This window comes from Oncorhynchus kisutch, linkage group LG30 (genome assembly GCF_002021735.2).
Source record: "Oncorhynchus kisutch isolate 150728-3 linkage group LG30, Okis_V2, whole genome shotgun sequence".
In the NCBI taxonomy this organism is placed as follows: domain Eukaryota; kingdom Metazoa; phylum Chordata; class Actinopteri; order Salmoniformes; family Salmonidae; genus Oncorhynchus; species Oncorhynchus kisutch.
In genome coordinates, this window is record NC_034203.2 from 32,280,835 (window position 1) to 32,301,964 (window position 21,130).

The 21,130-nt window shown below is 41.7% G+C and overlaps 1 protein-coding gene and 1 long non-coding RNA gene across 5 annotated transcripts in view; one reads left to right on the plus strand and one right to left on the minus strand.

Annotated features, from left to right (window-relative positions):
• The window catches only part of LOC109879993 (uncharacterized), a 240,621-nt gene that overhangs the window by 66,518 nt on the left and 152,973 nt on the right, over positions 1–21,130 (plus strand). The gene's annotated exons all lie outside the window — the stretch shown is intronic.
• On the minus strand, positions 7,464–19,758 carry LOC109882576 (uncharacterized). 2 transcript variants are annotated; one of them, XR_002254031.2, is made up of 5 exons: positions 18,905–19,758; positions 18,517–18,598; positions 17,069–17,184; positions 16,719–16,910; positions 7,464–8,967 (listed from the first exon to the last, which is right to left on the minus strand). It is a non-coding gene; the product is annotated as an uncharacterized LOC109882576 (long non-coding RNA). The 2 variants fall into 2 exon arrangements; XR_004206404.1 differs by having other exon boundaries at positions 17,069–17,212.

A 21,130-nucleotide genomic window follows, 5' to 3' on the forward strand; every position in this document is an offset into this window, starting at 1 on the left:
GTGTGTCTTTATGTGTGTGTGTCTTTATGTGTGTGTGTCTTTATGTGTGTGTGTCTTTATGTGTGTGTATCTTTATGTGTGTGTGTGTATCTTTATGTGTGTGTGTGTATCTTTATGTGTGTGTGTGTATCTTTATGTGTGTGTATCTTTATGTGTGTGTATCTTTATGTGTGTGTATCTTTGTGTGTGTGTGTGTTTTTGTGTGCGTGTGTATCTTTGTGTGTGTGTGTGTGTGTGTGTGTATCTTTGTGTGTGTGTTTTTGTGTGCGTGTGTATCTTTGTGTGTGTGTGTGTGTGTGTGTGTGAGGAAGAACATCATGATAAGGAATGTGTGGATTTGTGACTGTGCAATGTAGTTGTGTATGTAATCAGATATATGTATGTTTCGGATGTGTAGAGGCTCATTTCACCATGTTGAGAATATGAATGAGCAATGAGGGAATGAGACATTTCAGGAGCTTTAATTGCAATAAGCTGGGGGTGTGCTTCTGTTTAAAATGTTTTTTTTACCTTTATTTAACTAGGCAAGTCAGTAAAGAATTTGTTCTTATTTACAATGACAACCTACCAAAAGGCAAAAGGCCTCCCACGGAGACGGGGTCAGGGGCTGGGATTAAAAATACTAAATCAAAATAAAGGACAAAACACACATCAGGAGAAGAGAGACACCACAACGCTACATAAAGAGAGACCGAAGACAACACAGCATGGCAGCAACACAACAACAACCTCATGGCAGCTGCACAACATGGTAAGAAGGTAGAGACAACAATACATCACACAAAGCAGCCACAACTGTCAGTAAGTGTCCATGATTGAGTCTTTGAATGAAGAGATGGAGATAAAACTGTCCAGTTTGAGTGTTTGTTGCAGCTCGTTCCAGTCGCTAGCTGCAGCGAACTGAAAAGAGCAGCGACCCAGGGATGTGTGTGCTTTGGGGACCTTTAACAGAATGTGGTCTGGCCGAACGAGTGCTGTATGTGGGGGATGAGGGCTGCAGTATTTAACTCAGATAGAGGGGAGTGAGGCCTAAGAGTGTTTTATAAATAGCCATCAACCATTGGCTCTTGCGACGGATATACAGAGATGACCAGTTTGCAGAGGACTGTAGAGTGCAGTGATGTTTCCTTAAAGGAGCATTGGTGGCAAACCTGATGGCCGAATGGTAAAGAACATCTAGCTGCTTGAAAGCACCCTTATCTGCCGATCTATAAATTACATCTTTGTAATCTAGCATGGGTAGCATGGTCATCTGAATCAGGGTTAGTTTGGCAGCTGAGGTGAAACAGGAGCGATTACGATAGAGGAAACCAAGTCTAGATTTAACCTTAGCCTGCAGCTTTGATATGTGCTGAGAGAAGGACAGTGTACCGTCTAGCCATACTCCCAAGTACTTATATGAGGTACCTCAAGCTCTAAACCCTCAGGGGTCGTAATCACACCGGTGGGGAGAGGAGCCTTCTTCTTACAAAACTACATTACCTTTGTTTTGGAGGTGTTCAGAACAAGGTTAAGGGCAGAAAACGCTTGTTGGACACTAAGAAAGCTTTGTTGTAGAGCATTATAAGACTATCATCTGCATATAAATGGTTGAGAGAGCTTCCTACTGCCTGAGCTGTGGTTGAGAAGAGCGTGGGGCCTAGGATCGAGCCTTGGGGTACTCCCTTGGTGACAGGCAGTGGCTGAGACAGTAGATGTTCTGATTTTATACACTGGTTTCCCTGATAGAGGTAGTTAGCAAACCAGGCATAAGACCCGTCAGAGACACCAATACTCCTTAACCGGTCCACAAGAATGGAATGGTCTACCGTATCAAAAGCGTTGGTTTTTATAGCAGCACAACATTGCTTAAAATCAAGGGCAAGGGTGACATCATTTAGGACCTTTAAGGTTGCAGTGACACATCCATAACCTGAGCAGAAACCAGATTGCATACCAGAGAGAATACTACATCATAGAGAATAGAGAATACTACTGACATCAAGAAAGCCAGTCAGGTTTTCAAGTTTTCTAACACTTTTGATAAACAGGGAAAAATAGAAATTGGCCAATAACAGTTAGGATACGCTTGATCTGCCCCTTTAAATAAAGGACGCATCGTGTCTGCTTTCCAAGCAATGGGAACCTCCCCATAGAGGAGAAACTGGTTAAAACGGTTAAAGAGCTCCGCCATGTGCTCCTTTGCCAGTAACAACCACATCATCAACATTAAGGGACATAGGCAGCTGCGAGGAGGCGGGTTTATTTTCCAGGTCTTTAACCGTTTTCTAGAACTTCTTGGGGTTAGACCCACAGAGAGAGAACTGCTCCTTAAAGTAACTAACTTTGGCCTTCCGGATAGCCAGAGTGCACTTTTTTCTAATTTGGCTGAACGAGAGCCAGTCAGCCTGAGAATGTGTGTGCCGAGCCTTTCGCCAAATGGAATTGTTGAGGTGGAGTAACTGCCAGATCACAGTCAAACCAGAGGCTGAACCGGTTTTTCATTCAAATTTTCTTTATGTTAACAATAACACTGAAAATATAAAAAAGAAGGTCCAAACATCTTCGAAAAAGGGGATCAAGCTGATTCTATACCAATTTACAGAGGCCAGGTCATGAAGGAAGGCTTGCTCATGAAAGTTTTTGGCAAGCATCTATGACAGATCCCTAAGGTTTATCCTCGCTAAGGTCATTACAGAAAACACCAGACTGATACCTATCAGGATTAATTGTGAGGTTAACATCAAGGAGAGTAGCCTTTTCGGGGTGCTTGGAGTCATATCTTGTGGGATTGGTAATAATCTGAGAATGATTTAGGGAGTCCCATTGCTTTAGGACTTGGTCAGGTGGTTTAGGCATGTCCCAGTTTAGGTCACCTAGCAGGACAAATTCAGACTTAGTGTAAGGGGCCAGGAGAGAGCTTTAGGGCAGGTAGGGTACAGGCCTGTGCTGATGGTGGACGATAACACCCAGCAACAGTCAACAAAGAGCTATTTGAAAGTATAATGCTTAAAACCAGCAAATCAAATTGTTTGGGGACAGACTTGGTGAAGACAATCGAGCATTGAAGGTATTTCTTGGTAAAGATTGCCACTCCACCACCTTTGGAAGATATGTCTTGCCGAAAAAGGTTATAAGCAGAAAAGTTCAAATCAGTGTTCAAAACACTCTTTCTTAACCACGTCTCAGTAATGACCATCACATCTGGATTGGAGCTGTGAACCCATACATTCAATTGATACTTTTTTTTTACCCCCTTTTTCTCCCCAATTTCGTGGTTTCCAATTGTTAGTAGTTACTGTCTTGCCTCTTTGCTACAACTCCCATACGGGCTCGGAAGAGACGAAGGTCGAGAGCCATGCGTCCTCCGAAACACAACCCAACCAAGCCGCACTGCTTCTTAACACAGTGAGCATTCAACCCGGAAGCCAGCCAGATATCAGAGCACAAGTCAGAATTGGGGCCAGCAACAGTACATGCATATTTCCAGATATCATCAGCAGTAATACAAGCAGGGCACGGCAGAGGACAGGGAGAGCTCTGCAGTGTTGATTTATGACATTTGAATATGCATCAGATGGCAACAAGATCATATTGTACAGCATTTATCAGGTAACATGAATACCAAGCCGGCGAGAGGTGGTTAGAATAGGATGGGAGGCCAAGTCTCTGTGTGTGTGTATATATGTGTATGTATATGAGCGAGAGAGAGAGAAAGAGAGTGAGTGAGGGAGGGAGGGAGTGAGTGAGAGAGACCCTATTAAAATAGTTGGCTGCTGAGGTAGGTAACCCTGTCCTTATTTGGGACTTTGTGTTGAAGGCTTCTCACATACACACCATTCAGAATAACTTCTTCTCAGAAGTCCTTGTGGTTCTTGGGTGCTCTGCTTTCCTATGCAGCGATTTTCTTTATTCCTTACGAATAAATCACCTTATGATTTCCTGTATTACATTGCCCTTCCATCAGTCACCTTTGCCGTTAACCTCTTGTACAGAACATGCATGCTGTTTGAAAAGATTTAGACAGATTGATTCCCATGGCTTCCCCTTTATACACTGTAACAACCGCAGCTACATATTCTATACTTTATTCTTCCTCTTTTGTATAAAGACACACCTAATTGGAGCATTATTAGCAGGCAGATATGTTCAGGGCTTGCGGTGGGAGAGGTTGGTGGGTGTATTAGGCAGAGAGGTAATTTAATGTAAAAGTTACAGTGTTGCATACAACCTGCTCATGCGTGCCTTTGCAACATCTACATTTAGTCGAATAAATCAATTTATTATACACCATCACAATAAATCCATTATTTATTTGAATCAGGTCTAAGGAAACATTATGATATGAAGAAAATATATTTCAGAAGAAGTGAATATAACTTGGCCTACTGTATGTTATCTGGCTATGCACCATGCTGAAGGCTTGTTCGTTTAGCTGACAAGATATACTTAAGTCCAGGGCCATTATTCTATATTATATGATTTTATAGTAAGAAGAACATAATTGAACTTAGCTGAATAAAATGCAATGGATATTTTTCCCATTCCGGAGTGTTTGCACGTGAAGTGGCTATGTTGAGTGTACAAGTGATCATTTGAAAAAGGTCCTATATGTTAGAGTTATAGTTATTTGGCAGCATTAGTTGTGAATGATACAAACCTTAGAATGTCTCAGAAATCAAAACATACATGGGCTGCATGATGTGACTACAGTCTATTGATGATTTGAGAAAGTTGCATTAAAAGCTTGCGCTCTGTTCCTTGCCTCAGGCTGCACAGCTGTTCTCTCCACCCATCAGACTATTCTCAATTTAATCTTGTTTTTACTAATATGTCAAATGATTTTTGATTTAGAATTGCCCATTATCAAATGGACAGGGGGAAAATACATGTCATCCAAATGCACTGGAATAGAGAATGGAGCCCACACGCTTTCTTGACGGTCTGTTTTTCAATGATGCTGGGTAGGCTACTTGGGTTTTATATCAGAGCATGTGCTTAATATGAGCATCTGAGAAATAAATGTAACAACATTTATTTCACTCCACCCATCAACCACTGTTTGAGGAGCATGATCTCCCTGCGCGACATGTGATATTCTGCCCAAACTCTGTATGCCATGGGCTCTTCAACCTTGTTCCTGCAGCTACCCAGTGCTTCATTTGGGAAACCAATTGAAATCTCTTCGGGAACATCGATGTTTTCGCAAGGAAACATATTTCACCAAACTGTTGACAGCCACTCTGCACGCGCAAGAATAGAATAAAGGAGAGACAGGAGGAGATGGAAATGCACAGTGAGATATTCTGTAAAGCTAAAGGTAATGTGTTACCCAATTAATTATGAAAAAAAGCCATATTACTAGGATATTCAAAATCAAATACAAATTCACTATAATTGTAGGCTAGCTCTGTCAGCCGCCCTGCACAATCAATGAACCAACAGCTTCACCTAATGCTATAAGTTCTCTCCCTGACTCATGGATAGACATTTTGGAGCGTAGCATAAGATAACCACTCCATCTAATATGAATAACAACGCAGTCCACACTCAAAGGTGATTTTCTCAAATGTGTTTCATTTTGGAGTATAGGCTAGACAAATTATGTATTTTTTTCTGCCAATGTGTAATATGCTGTAGGCTATACATTGTATAACGGCACAATTATAATTTTCATTCTTTCTTTTTTTGCGGGCTTGGGCTCATAAGCCTTTGAGTATGCATAAGCTCTAATATGTTTATGTGTGTTTTGAATGAATCATCACCTTAGAAAGCGTTGTCCATTTTGTTGTGTTTAGCTTTGAAACAACATCCACAACGATCATGTTTTACACTGTTTCAACCTGCTGTTGAACTTCTTTCTCCAAATTGATCACAGTGAGGTGAGTTTGAGAAACACATACTGTTTTGATGATAAGTGTTTGATGTGATATGCGATTGCATTTACATTGATGTCAGAATGGTTAGAGGGACAATAGATCCCTGAGTACCAGGCCATTAGGACCTGATGGTTGTTAGCAAGTTGGGTACTACCAAAACATGTCCAGAGTGCACAAAGGAGATCACCGGGACTCAACAGTAACGTAGCATTTTACTGCAGTCATGACTCATGACTGGCTGTGTGGCGGTAATACGGTCACCGCAACAGCCCTAGTCTGGTTTCATATTTACTAACCACACTGTTATGATAATATATTGAGATGACAGGGAGAAAGAGAGGGAGAGAAAGATGAACTGTTGAGCAAGGAATAGAAAGAGAGATTCATAAAGCGAGAGAAGGTTGATGAATTAAGAAGAGAGATGAAAAGAGATGTGAGAATGAAGGAGGGAAAGAATGGAGAAAGAAAGAAATGCAGAGAGAACTACTCCATTTTCTCCAATCCACAAAACTGGTCATTTCAAGCTAGTTTTCACCAATTACATTCATGTCAGTGTACGTCGTCCTGGATTCAAAATGTGACAACAGCCTTCAGGGGTCTGCAGCAGTCTACCCTTACCCATTCTCTGCTCCCTGCCGCTCTCATTCTCCTGACACACACACACATACGCATACTCACAAATCCGCCTCCTCTATCTCTCTCCTCCACCGACTTCCTCTCCATCTCTCTCTCACTCTTTTCCTCAGGCTCTCCATCCATCCACCCAGCCCCACTCCCCCATCCCCTTGTATCTACTCCTCTCCCTCCATCCACCTAGCCCCACTCCCCCATATCTGCTCTTCTCCCTCCTCCTCCTCTCCCTCCATCCACCCAGCCTCACTCCCCCCATCCCCCTGTATCTACTCCTCTCCCTCCTCCTCTCCCTCCCTCCATCCACCTAGCCCCACTCCCCCATATCTACTCCTCTCCCTCCTCTTCTCCCTCCATCCACCCAGCCTCACTCCCCCCATCCCCATGTATCTACTCCTCTCCCTCCATCCACCCAGCCCCACTCCCCCATCTCCCTATATCTCCTCTCCTCATTTTCTCCATCAATCCACTCAGCCTCACTCCCCCATATTTCCTCCTCCTCTCCATCCATCCACCTAGCCCCACTCCCCCATATCTCCTCCTCTCCCTCCATCCACCCAGCCTCACTCCCCCCATCCCCCTGTATCTACTCCTCTCCCTCCTCATCTCCCTCCATCCACCTAGCCCCACTCCCCCATATATACTCCTCTCCCTCCCTCCATCCATCCCATCCACCCAGCCCCACTCCCCCATCTCCCTATATCTCCTCTCCCTCCTCTCTCTCATTTTCTCCATCAATCCACTCAGCCTCACTCCCCCATATTTCCTCCTCCTCTCCCTCTATCCACCCAGCCCCACTCCCCCTATATCTCCTCCTCTCCCCCCTCCTCTCCATCCATCCATCCACCCAACCCCACTCCCCCTATATCTCCTCCTCTCCCTATATCCACCCAGCCCCACTCCCCCATATCTCCTCCTCTCCCTCCTCTCCATCCATCCATCCACCCAGCCCCACTCCCCCTATATCGCCTCCTCTCCCTCCAGCCACCCAGCCCCACTCCCCCATCTCCCTGTATCTCCTCTCCTTCATTCTCTCCCCTGGTAGTGATGATAGTAATAAGAGGGCTGATTGCTGAGATGGAGATGAGGAGATGGGGGACAGTGGCTGTGATGAGTGAGATGGTGACAGGGTGCCGAGGAAGGTGGAGGGGCTCTATTATTAGGGATAACAACAACACTGGGCCTAATTGAATGAAAGCCTGTCGACCCGATAGAGAGAGATCAAAGACGTGTGAAAGCTACTGGCCCTAGACCAGACCAGACTACTCTGCTAGCTACTGACTGTCTGTAGGTGACTGCTGGGGCGAGAAGGAGACCCGTATGGACAATTAAAACATTTTTATGGTTTAGAGATGATTAAATAATTGAAGATGTTCAACTGGAGAGGGAGGAAGGTTGTGAAGGAGAAAAGGAGTCTGGGGCTAAAGAGGAAAGAAAAATACTCTGCGGCTGTTTTTGTTAGTGGAGAGCTTTTATGGGAGAAAATGGAGGCAGGTAAATGCTTCGACTAAATCTAGGGAGACAGTGTGGATTTTTTCATGATAGTAGGATTTGTTACAAGCTGGAAATACAATAAAACAAGCTGCTCTACAAACTCTCTGGCTCTAGAGGGAGAGTAGAGGTGGATTCTCACAGCCCACCGTCTAGCGTGTGTGTGTGTGTGTGTGTGTGTGTGTGTGTGTGTGTGTGTGTGTGTGTGTGTGTGTACATGGCTCTCTGTGTGTGTATGTATGTGGCTCTGTGTGTGTGCGTGTGTGTACGCTTGTACTTATTTTTGTCAGTCAGTAAATCCATGGCTTGCCCATTTTGACAGACCAGATTTAACGGGGCAAGGGCTACATGTGCAAAGCCGCTAATCTGTCACAGCATAGCACAGAACATACTAACAATGCCTTCAAACATGCTAAGGATCACGCTAGCCAGATCATCAGTCACATTTGCATCACAAATGGCTTCAGATGCCCTTTCTTAGCAAAAAAAAAGCGGAGGAATCATTTTTTTGGCATCGGCAGCTCCATGCATACATTCATTAAGGTCCAAACCCACCTCAATCAGAGGAGAGGAGCAGGAGCGATGGAGGGGAGAGAGATGGAGGGGAGAGAGATGGAGGGTACAGACAGCGGGAGGGGAGAAGGGAAGACGGTAGAAGGCACTGTGGAAGTGGAAAGGGAAGGTAAAAATGGGGAGAGATGATGGATACATGTGAGCAGACCTGGAGAAGAGGGGACAGGAGAGAGACAAGGATGAATATTGATGATGTGATAATGTGTGTTGTTCCAGTGCTGCAGAGGAAGGAAGAAAACACAGGCTACTTTGGTGTGGACCTGTGGGCAAGGCGAGTGACAGCACAGGCGGGAGCTCTCTGCTGGCTACAACACCGACCCTGCATTTTTCATAGGGACTGTATGGCGAGATGGCCCAGGGACGATGTGCTAGCGATGTTTTCTGGAGAGCAGCTCTTCATTAAAAGCCCTTTGACCTGAGATGAGACCGAGAGAAACAGAGAGGTTCAAAGACAAGGATGAGAGAGAAATAATAAAAAAGCTTTGGCCCCTCGCACCACCATCAGGAAACATTGGACACATTGCCCCCTAGGATGAGCTACTTCTGTACTCCTTACCACTCTTGCCAAATATTAGAACTCAACATTGATCAGATCATGCATTATGCTTTTCATGTATTTTGGATATGTTTTAGTTATGTTGACTACTTGAAACATATTTTTCTCCAGAACCGCTGGACTGACTGGAACCAAATTGTGTATATATTTTAGGACTCTAGCTCAAACATGTTATTACATGTAGAGTCTTGACAGTGTCATTACATGTAGAGTCTTGACAGTGTCATTACATGTTAAGTCTTGACAGTGTTATTACATGTAGAGTCTTGACAGTGTTATTACATGTAGAGTCTTGACAGTGTTATTACATGTAGAGTCTTGACAGTGTTATTACATGTAGAGTCTTGACAGTGTCATTACATGTAGAGTCTTGACAGTGTTATTACATGTTAAGTCTTGACAGTGTCATTACATGTTAAGTCTTGACAGTGTCATTACATGTTGAGTCTTGGCAGTGTCATTACATGTTAAGTCTTGACAGTGTCATTACATGTTAAGTCTTGACAGTGTCATTACATGTAGAGTCTTGACAGTGTCATTACATGTTAAGTCTTGACAGTGTCATTACATGTTAAGTCTTGACAGTGTCATTACATGTAGAGTCTTGACAGTGTCATTACATGTTAAGTCTTGACAGTGTCATTACATGTTAAGTCTTGACAGTGTCATTACATGTTAAGTCTTGACAGTGTCATTACATGTAGAGTCTTGACAGTGTCATTACATGTTAAGTCTTGACAGTGTCATTACATGTTAAGTCTTGACAGTGTCATTACATGTTAAGTCTTGACAGTGTCATTACATGTTAAGTCTTGACAGTGTCATTACATGTTAAGTCTTGACAGTGTCATTACATGTAGAGTCTTGACAGTGTTATTACATGTAGAGTCTTGACAGTGTCATTACATGTAGAGTCTTGACAGTGTCATTACATGTTAAGTCTTGACAGTGTTATTACATGTAGAGTCTTGACAGTGTCATTACATGTTAAGTCTTGACAGTGTCATTACATGTAGAGTCTTGACAGTGTCATTACATGTTAAGTCTTGACAGTGTCATTACATGTTAAGTCTTGACAGTGTCATTACATGTTGAGTCTTGACAGTGTCATTACATGTTAAGTCTTGACAGTGTTATTACATGTAGAGTCTTGACAGTGTCATTACATGTAGAGTCTTGGCAGTGTTATTACATGTAGAGTCTTGACAGTGTCATTACATGTTAAGTCTTGACAGTGTTATTACATGTAGAGTCTTGACAGTGTCATTACATGTAGAGTCTTGGCAGTGTTATTACATGTTGAGTCTTGACAGTGTTATTACATGTTGAGTCTTGACAGTGTCATTACATGTTAAGTCTTGACAGTGTCATTACATGTTAAGTCTTGACAGTGTCATTACATGTTAAGTCTTGACAGTGTCATTACATGTTAAGTCTTGACAGTGTCATTACATGTAGAGTCTTGGCAGTGTTATTACATGTTGAGTCTTGACAGTGTTATTACATGTTGAGTCTTGACAGTGTTATTACATGTTGAGTCTTGACAGTGTCATTACATGTAGAGTCTTGACAGTGTTATTACATGTTGAGTCTTGACAGTGTTATTACATGTAGAGTCTTGACAGTGTCATTACATGTTAAGTCTTGACAGTGTTATTACATGTAGAGTCTTGACAGTGTTATTACATGTTGAGTCTTGACAGTGTCATTACATGTAGAGTCTTGGCAGTGTTATTACATGTTGAGTCTTGACAGTGTTATTACATGTTAAGTCTTGACAGTGTTATTACATGTAGAGTCTTGACAGTGTTATTACATGTAGAGTCTTGACAGTGTTATTACATGTAGAGTCTTGACAGTGTTATTACATGTTGAGTCTTGACAGTGTTATTACATGTAGAGTCTTGACAGTGTTATTACATGTTGAGTCTTGACAGTGTTATTACATGTAGAGTCTTGACAGTGTTATTACATGTTGAGTCTTGGCAGTATTTGATTTATATGCATTTATGTGCCAGCTCACACCCACTTGAATGTTCATTGGTTTATATGCATTTATGTGCCAGCTCACACCCACTTGAATGTTCATTGGTTTATAGCATTTACTAGCCTGGAAAATATTGCCTTGAGAGGCCTTGGTCCCATAGCTGCTATATATCAAGTTTCATTCAGATCGGCCCAGTGGTTCCAAATGAGATTTTGTTTTTTCACACAAAATTCAAAATGGCGAAATATCCATCATGGCAGACCTTATGGGTCTTTGAGGCAAATACGAACTTTGTAAGTCTTACTCTATGCTTCTCCATTGAAACAGTTTGCGCATATATTCTGCACAGATTTTGTGGAGCTTATTGTTCGTTTTGGTCTTCGTGCACACAAATGTTTTTCTTGAGTCAAGTCAAAGTTCGGTAGCTAAAGTGTACGCCCCTCCATTAGTGATTGTGCACCTCTCCTAATATTGCTAATAGGAGTGGGAACATGAAGTGTTTGTTGTATTTCAACGAGAGGCGACTAGCTTTTATGCACATTTTTTTACTTTAGAAATACTGCCCCAAACATCTTAGTTAGATGTAAAATTGCACGACTAAGACCTCCTCAGCAAAATCGACAATTATTGACAGATTTCTTGATATATCTTTTTTTGAAGAGTGTTTCTGGCAATGTTATTGCTACGGTGGCTTAAGAGAGACAAACAACAGTAATATTTCTGCTTTGGGGAATATGCAAGCACATACATTTTATTCACCTTGCCAAGGTCTGCTAGGAGCAAACTGAACTTATGTATGCGGACACCTTTAGGAAAGAGATCTAGGTACCATATTTTATGACTCTAGGTCACGCGGGGTGATGGGAGTGACCTTTCAAAGTTGACATGGAAACGATTGTTATATGGGACGATGTTAATGGGAATGTCATTGCATGAAAGGGTGTGGCCTTTGGCCCTTTACCACCATGCAAGGTTGTGCCCTCCTAGGCCCTATCATCTCACTGGAATTCACATTTTACTTTGGCCTTACAGAAGAAGATGTATAATGAATGCCAAGAAATACAATAGTTTCAGCAGGGAGAACAACCACCCTCTCTCACTGAAACCACGGGAGTTCAAGGTTGACCACCGGTCAAGTGGTGCAGGAATTGTTTGTAGAAAACAGGATCCCCATTATAGTAACTGGAAAAATTACAATCTACGTGGTCAATCTTCCTGTAAATATCTATATTTTTAGAAGACAGTCATGGTACCAATAATTGCTTCTAATAAGCCAGATGTAAGTCCATGAACCGATTATTTTACAATCGCACACAGAAGTTAAAAGGATCATTTAGTTGCTCATGGCAGCCTGCAGTACCCGAGTCTGCCTTCAACTTGAGATACTCAATGATCACAGTTACATGCACACAATAACATGATTATTGTGGAAAGGTTGCTATAATAGTTTGTTTAAAACAGTTACATACTGTTTACATGAAATCAGGCTACCTGGTAGGAAAATCAGCAATCAAAATACATTTTCTACCATAGTGACCAGCCTGTTTTATTCTGTGTTCAGACATATCGTTTGTATGTGAAAACTATTTGTTAAATGCATACTTTCAGTTTTTCCGAACTCACTTCACTCACGGGGTAAGAGGGAGGCTTGCACTACTGGTGCTGGCACATGTGCAGATCAAATACACCTCTGGAAATCTGATTCAGCTGTTTACATGTACTAATCATTTGAAAGATTGCTCACAAAAACCCAGTGTTTTTCTTTGCTGCTTGAAACCCTTAAGAATAAATGAAGTAAAAATAAGTGAAAAGGTGGTTGAAAATACAGAGGAAGTTGAGATTGGACTTGGTTTAGCTCTGGTAACAGATGAGTTAGCAGTGTGCAGATGTTACTGTAATGTATTTTGGGATAATGGAGATATGATGGACAGGCCATGTCTGGCCTATGATGAGGCTGAATGGAGGTCGAGCGTGGGTACTTGACTGGACGACATTGACACTTGACCATCAGCAATTTCAATTGAATTTGTTTTATATTTCCTTTTTTTAAATAATATTTTTATTCAAGTCATATCCAGTTACTTCAACCAGCAGTTCATCAGCATTTGATCAGTCCACAATTAACAGACTAATTCTATACAGGGAACAAACAGACCCAGAGAGAATTTAAAAGCTTTAAAATTCCACTTTCCTATGATCTTGAAAATCAAACTGTTCCCTTTCGTCCCCAATCTTTAAAGAGGTGCAATTAAGTAGGTCAAATTAGAATGTTTTCATCTTTAGTGTCCCTCTGGTAAACATTGCAGTTCGGATCAATTAACCAACAGCTAATGAGCAAAGTAGGGGTTTGCCTCAATATCACACCATTGTTCATTTGGTTTTTTTTAATTAAGGGATTTTGTAGTAAAAATCACAAAAGTTTTTTAATAAAAAATAACTTTTTAGGGGGGGGGGGCAGATCAGAGTGTTAATCAGAAGAAGGGTTTTAAAGTGTGGAGTATTTCGTTTAAATTAAAGAGGAACTTGTCAAGGAATGCAACCAATAGATGGAGTTCAAATACGACACAATCCTCAGTTATTCCCCCCTTTCCTGTCCATCTATACACACACACACACACACACACACACACACACACACACACACACACACACACACACACACACACACACACACACACACATACACACACAACCGGTCTAAAGTTTTAGAACACCTACTCATTCAAGGGTTTTTGTTTGAGATTCTTCAAATAGCCAACATTTGCCTTGATGACATCTTTGCACACTCTTGGCATTCTCTCAAACAGCTTCACTTGGAAGGAGTATGCTGAGCACTTGTTGGCTGCTTTTCCTTCACTCTGCGGTCCGACTCATCCCAAACCATCTCAATTGGGTTGAGGTCAAGGATTGTGGAGGCCAGGTTATCGGATGCAGCACTCCATCCCTCTCTTTGGTAAAATAGCCCTTGCACAGCCTGGAGGTGTGTTGGGTCATTGTACTGTTGAAAAACACATGATAGTCCCACTAAGCCCAAACCAGATGGTATGGCGTATTGCTGCAGAATGCTGTGGTAGCCATGCTGGTTAAATGTGCCTTGAATTCTAAATAAATCACAGACATTGTCACCAGCAAAGCACCCCCACACCATAACACCTCCTCCACCATGCTTTACCACTGGTCTACTGTCCATTGCTCATGTTTCTTGGCTCAAGCAAGTCTCTTCTTTTTATTGATGTCCTTTAGTAGTGGTTTTCTTGCAGCAATTCGACCACGAATGCCTGATTCACACAGTCTCTTCTGGACAGTTGATGTTGAGATGTGTCTGTTACTTGAACTCTGTGAAGCATTTATTTGGACTGCAATTTCTGAGGCTGTTAACTCTAATGAACATATCCTCTGCAGCAGAGGTAACTCTTGAGTCTTCCATTCCTGTGGCGGTCATCATGAGAGCCAGTTTCATCATAGCACTTGATGGTTTTTGCGACTGCACTTGAAGAAACTTTCAAACTTAAACTTTTCCGCATTGATTAGAGCCAGTTTGCGCTGCTCTGTGAAGGGAATAGTACACAGCGTTGTACGAGATCTTTAGTTTCTTGGCAATTTCTCGCATGGAATAGCCTTCATTTCTCAGAACAAGAATAGACTGGTGAGTTTCAGAAGAACGGTCTTTGTTTCTGGCCATTTTGAGCCTGTAATAGAACCCACAAATGCTGATGCTCCAGATACTCAACTAGTCTAAAGAAGGCCAGTTTTATTGCTTCTTTAATCAGCACAACAGTTTTCAGCTGTCCTAACATAATTGCAAAAGGGTTTTCTAATGATTAATTCGCATTTTAAAATTATAAACTTGGATTAGCTAACACAACATGCCATTGGAACACAGGAGTGATGGTTGCTGATAATTGGCCTCTGTATGCCTAGATATATGTAGATATTCCATAAAGAAATCTGCTGTTTCCAGCTACAACTGTCATTTACAACATTTCTGATCAATTTGATGTTATTTTAATGGACAAAAAATTTGCTTTTCTTTAAAAAACAAGAAAGTTTCTAAGTGACCCCAAACCTTTGAACGGTAGTGTATATATATATATATATATATATATATATATATATATATATATATCTCGATCTATCTGCCTCTGTGCTGTGCAGTGTCGGTATCAGAAAGAGGATTAGGAGTTTCTCTGAGCTCTATTTTGAAATGACAAAGATGACAGAGGGATGGAGGGAGGGTGAGCTCAGTCACTTCACTGGATTCCCCAGATTGAATTAGTGTGGTTTTAGAAGAGTGAGAGTTATTTTTTTATGTACACAATATTCCTCTATTTTTCCCTCTTCTCTCTTCAAGTTTTCCTCAGCTGTTGCTCTCTTTCTCTCTGGCTCTTTGTCTCTCTCTCAAGTCATTATTATCCTGCTCTCTCTTGCGTTCCCGTCATCCTCATCCCTATTTTGTTTCTCTCCCTCCCTCCCTGTCCCCATCTCCCTCTATCCCCTCTCTCCCTTACTCTCTGTTAATAGCGTATAAGACTGTTTTCATACCAATGATAAATTAAGCTGAAGTGATTAGCACAGTGTGAAACGTGATTACAATGCGTTGCTGATTGGCTGAGCTGATGCCCTTTATCAGAGAGACTTTGCTAGGTTACATCTTTACACGTAGCCCTCCACACAGCTGGAATCTCACAAGAGGAATCCAGGTTAATTGCCTTGATTGTAGATATAGCAGAGTTATTCCAGAGAGAATTGAACCGGCTATTGCCATATTATAGCTGAGAGTGAACCGGCAGACTCTCTCTCTCTATCTCTCTCTCTGCAGCCTGTTTGCAAAGTCAATTTCAGACATAAACAAAACAAGCTGCTGCTGGGAAGGTGTCCCAGTCTGTCTAGGATTCCGTGGCAACAGAGGACAGGGTCGTCCCAATAGAATGTTTGCCAATTACTGGGATTAATGGGCCGATAGTAGCGCTCCCATCAGCGTCATGAACAGTGGCACCCCACGTCTCACTCTCTCACTCTGGCCAGCAGGGATGTAATAATATTAAATAATAATAACAAGGAATATAACTGACCTCCCATTGTTTTCGTGCCTGCGCCAGTGTTGCTGCTATTACGCCAATCAATGTCATTAGTGTTACACATCCTAATAGTTGAATGTGATTTCCTAAGGTTTGTTGTATGCATAATAATGTTGCCTATATAGTTCATTTCAGCACAATCAACTCTAGCAGCCACTTAAAACACACACAATCCCATTGGGGAGATCAGTGGAGGCTGGTGACATGACACATTTGGGAGGATGATGGGAGTCCCACAGTATAGGCACGGACCGCACAAAGATGACAAAATACATTTTTCAAAAATTGTTAAAGACTTAAAACGTTTAATAAAGACATTTATGGTAAAATATTATGGGGAACGGGAATTTTATTTTACCTTTATTTAACCAGGCAAGTCAGTTAAGAACACATTCTTATTTTCAATGACGGCCTGGGAACAGTGGGTTAACTGCCTGTTCAGGGGCAGAACGACAAATTTGTACCTTGTCAGCTCGGGGGTTTGAACTCGCAACCTTCCGGTTACTAGTCCAACGCTCTAACCACTAGGCTACTGGGTTACTTACACAGTGTTGGGAAGGGATCACCGCAGTGATTGAATGAGGGTATGAGGCATGAGTTGAGGTGTTCAGAGGCTTGACTTCAGTGCAGAACAGGGGTTGAGGTCTTCATAGGCTTCAGTGCAGGACAGGCTCATCATGCATGGATGGTGTTGGAGAAGAGCTCAACTCTCACACTGAGGGCAGCACAGGATTTGACTTGGAAGATAAAAAACAATAACACTACACAGTTAGACAAAAGAGATCAGAATGAGTTAGTCCAAGAAAGGAGTCAAATCATTTATGTGTATTAATGTGATTGTGTATGTGATGGACTCTACATACAATAAGGAGATAAAATGTGCAGGGCTACTCACAGTGCTCGGAGAGGACACCTTCAATGCGCCAGTGGATGAGAGGGCACATGAGACATGGCTTCAGTTCATGTCAGGAGAGAGTTGACACTGGTAGTGCAGTGGAATTGTCATCACCCCTTAATCAGGGAACAGGAGGGTACTTAGCTGTAAATACAAATAGCATGTACATTCCATTACAGCAGCGCCATCATAGGCTTTCCCAAGTTCCTCCATGAAGTTAAACTCAGACACCTCAGAATTCAAAGTCAAACACAGACTGCGCATCTTGCCCACTTGACACTGAAAGTAGCCCAAGAAACATTCCTGAATAAAGCCAAGATCATCCACATATCTGACGATAATCATCAATTGTGAGCAGACTGATGGCACCACAGGTCCCAGAGTGGTGGTAAAACTCCGGACCCTATAGGGTATGACAGTGATTAATCAGTTGTATAAAGGTTAAAAGGTTTTATATGGGCTATGATGGGACCACTTTTTCTAAATCAGGTCATGTCTTTTTGTTTACTCCTGGAAAAACTCCTGGCCCTGGGGAGGATGAAAACCCTGTCAAACAGCAGCAACCTTGCACTTTTTTCAATTGTAATTTTTTATTTGGACTTGTTCATCTGAATTATATTAAACTAGTCAAACAGGGGGGTGTCCTCTACACAGACACAGAGGCAACAACTGATGGACAATAGAAGTCACAGGGCTGAGCTTGCTTTATACGTGTTTGCATCATGCAGGCCTATGCAACTGTAACCCTAATAGAAAATGGACTCGCAGTCTATGTCATCGCTATTGTGTTAATTGATTAATTCCAGTTAATAATTTTGGATTGAAAAGGTCTATGCAGCCTATCCAGCTCAAATTAAAAAATACATTCAAATTGGATTACATTCACACTTTCTCCTGACAAAACAAATGGACTATAATTACATACCGTTACCAATCAGTTACCCTGACCAGATGGACAGGGCACATAGGCTGTTTGCAGCCACTGCTGTTAGTAGCCTACAGTTAATCAGACAGAAGAATTGTCTTGTTTTCATCCCATACTGCATACTGTCAGATCGCTAATGTTTAAGTGTAGCCTAGGTTGCTGCAACATTTATGTAAAGAGTTTTTGTTGGTGTCTGTTGGGAGTGATGATGCGTTATCACATTTGCTAAATAAATACCTGAGGAGCCTACTTGAGCGCGCGTTGTGCTAATAAATTGCTGTGTCATCTCACTGTTAATGGATGATGTGATGGAAGCTATCAAATCACTCTGAATTGAATTTGACATCCCAGAGAAGACAGTAGAAACATCCATATGCTCAGCAAGTAAAGCATCGTAACGTGCAATTAACTCTGCATGCTCCTTGTAGTTCCCTCTAATCGTGCCCCTAAGTAAAAGTCAACGCTTGCATGCCCAAAAATGCAGTAGTGTCAATAAGCTGCTTGAGACCCTGTTTCTTCTTACCTTCTTGTTGTGTTACGCAGTTTGAATACACAGATCTTCACCCATTAAATGATCGATGAGGATTTTTCCCAGAAGTTTGAATCTGATGTGGGCAATGAAAGGGGTTCTTCAACAAAAAAATCCACTACATTGTCATTAGCGTTAGACATTCTGGCAGAGAAAACCGCACTCTGCTAGCTAACTAACTACCTGCTAGTGTCATTTATTTAAATTTGCCTTGCTAACTAACTCGACACAAAAAAGTTATGAAACCAAGAAAACAATATGCAATCTACCTCCTCCATCTCCCAAAGTTTGAAGAAACTATTTGAATGTAATTATTTAAAAAATGCTCAACTATCAGTATTCACTCTCAGTCTCAGTTTATCCAACAATGTCACCAACTTACCAAGCTTCGAAATCACGCGTGTCGTACTACGTTCATTCTTTGATCCTTTGATTGGATGGACAACATGTCAGTTCATACTGCAACATCTTTTATTGGTTGGAAGATGTCCTCCGGAAGTCGTCATAACTACCATGTAGGTCTATGGAAGGGGGTGAGAACCATGAGCCTTCTCGGTTTTGTATTGAAGTCAATGTAGAGGAAGATGGAAAATAGCTGTCCTCCGGCTACACCATTGCGCTACCCTAGAGGGTGCTGTTGAGTCTCCTGTAGACATTCATTGCAAAATAGTGTGTTTTATTCAGGTATTTGGTGATGAAAATATTAGGGATGCAACAAGATATCGGAATTGGCCAATATTAACTAAAAATGGCAACATCGGTATCGGTCCGATGTCTAGTAAAGGCCGATGTCAAAGCTACCGTGCATACCTATATAACTTATAACATGATGTAATGACGCCACTTAAAATTTTGCACTAGATGTGCAACACAGCATTCCTAACCTAGCCGACAATGTCTGCTGTGTGGATCGAGCAGTCAACAAGTCGAGCAGTCATTTGAAAGAGTAAGAGCATTTCAGTGAGACAAGTCAAAGGCTAATCCATTAAAGCCAAGATAATGGAATTCATTGACCTTGACAAACAACCATTCTCTGTCGTGGGTGATGTTGGCTTTCGCCGACGGGTCGAGCACCGGTACACATTAGCACGTGGGCTATTTTTCAGATGTTGCCCTACCGGAGTTACACAGTATAGCATCAATGCTATTATCTTCACAACATACATACTATGGAACACCGTTTGGGTCTTTGTCAAAAAAGATACAGTAGCACTGTTAAAGCTGTACAAAAAAGTCTGCAAACAAGCAAACACCGGCCACGAACTATGTGCTTACAATACCACGTTGGTAATAAAGCATCATTTGTTCAACTGCAACTTCTGGGGTAGCTAGCTTTAGCTAGCTAGCACCAATACAACTAGCCTGAAAACAATGACCAGTATAAACTGCAGTCATTTTCATTATTCTTAGCAATGACTTAGGAATCCTTGTGAGTAAGTATTAGCTAGGTCTTAACTTGTTGTTCGCCTTTTGAAATTGAACTTCCGATCATAAAAATAAATAGCTAGCGAGCTTCTTAACCCTGTTGCCCAAAGCTATTGTTAAAAGCAGCCAGCTAGCTTCATCTGGCTAGTGAGGCTCGACCGGACTGGGTTATGTGTTGTGAAGCTAGGCACAATAGTGGAATTTGCGGTTTGCCTTCAAAATAAAGTACGCCATTGACAGTGATGCAAATGAATACAAATAGAAGAATTATGCCATACTTTTATTTTGAAGGCTAACCGCAAAGTCCACGATTGTGGCTAATCCTTATTGTGGCTAGCTTCACATAGATGGTTCCGACCACCATTAATCAAATAAGAACTGTCTTATGCATGAGGGTTATTTTAGATGATAACACCTAGCTATATAGTTAGCTAGCTAACTATAGCTACTGAAACAGATTATGCCGTTTTGCTATGTTTTTGGGGAAGAACATTGTTTGCATCTATGAGCTAGCTACCTTTTTTTATGACCAGCACTTGTAGATGTGCGAGACAACTTTACCAGCATCATAGCATATGTATCGATGAATCGTTGTGACATGAAATACGAGTGAGTGTAATCAATGTGTAGTAACTACGTAAAAAATGAATAAACGCGTTAAATTATTATGAGACGTGCCGTCGTATTCAGGTCCTGATTGGTCATCAAGCTAATTTGACACGTCAAAGTGTTATTTGACACTTCAAATAGTGTTATTTGACATGTATCTTTTTTGACACGCAAAGGCCCAAATGGCGTTCCATAGAAATCCTGTTTGAGAATGAAACAACTGAACAAATGAACAAAGAAACAGTAAGTAAGTAAACAAAGTAACAAGTAAGTGAAATAAATAGGTTTTGATTCTGTTTTACTGATAATGGGGACATACATAAATGCCAATATGGTATGTGTGTGTAACCTTTATTTGACTAGGCAAGTCAGTTAAGAACAAATTCTTATTTACAATGACGGCCTGGATGACGTTAGGCCAATTGTGCGCCTCCCTATGGAACTCCCAATCACGGCCGGATGTGATACAGCCTGGATTCGAACCAGGGACTGTAGTGACGCCTCTTGCACTGAGATGCAGTGCCTTAGACCGCTGCGTCCATGTGTGTGTTAACTATTTATGTCACGACTCCCA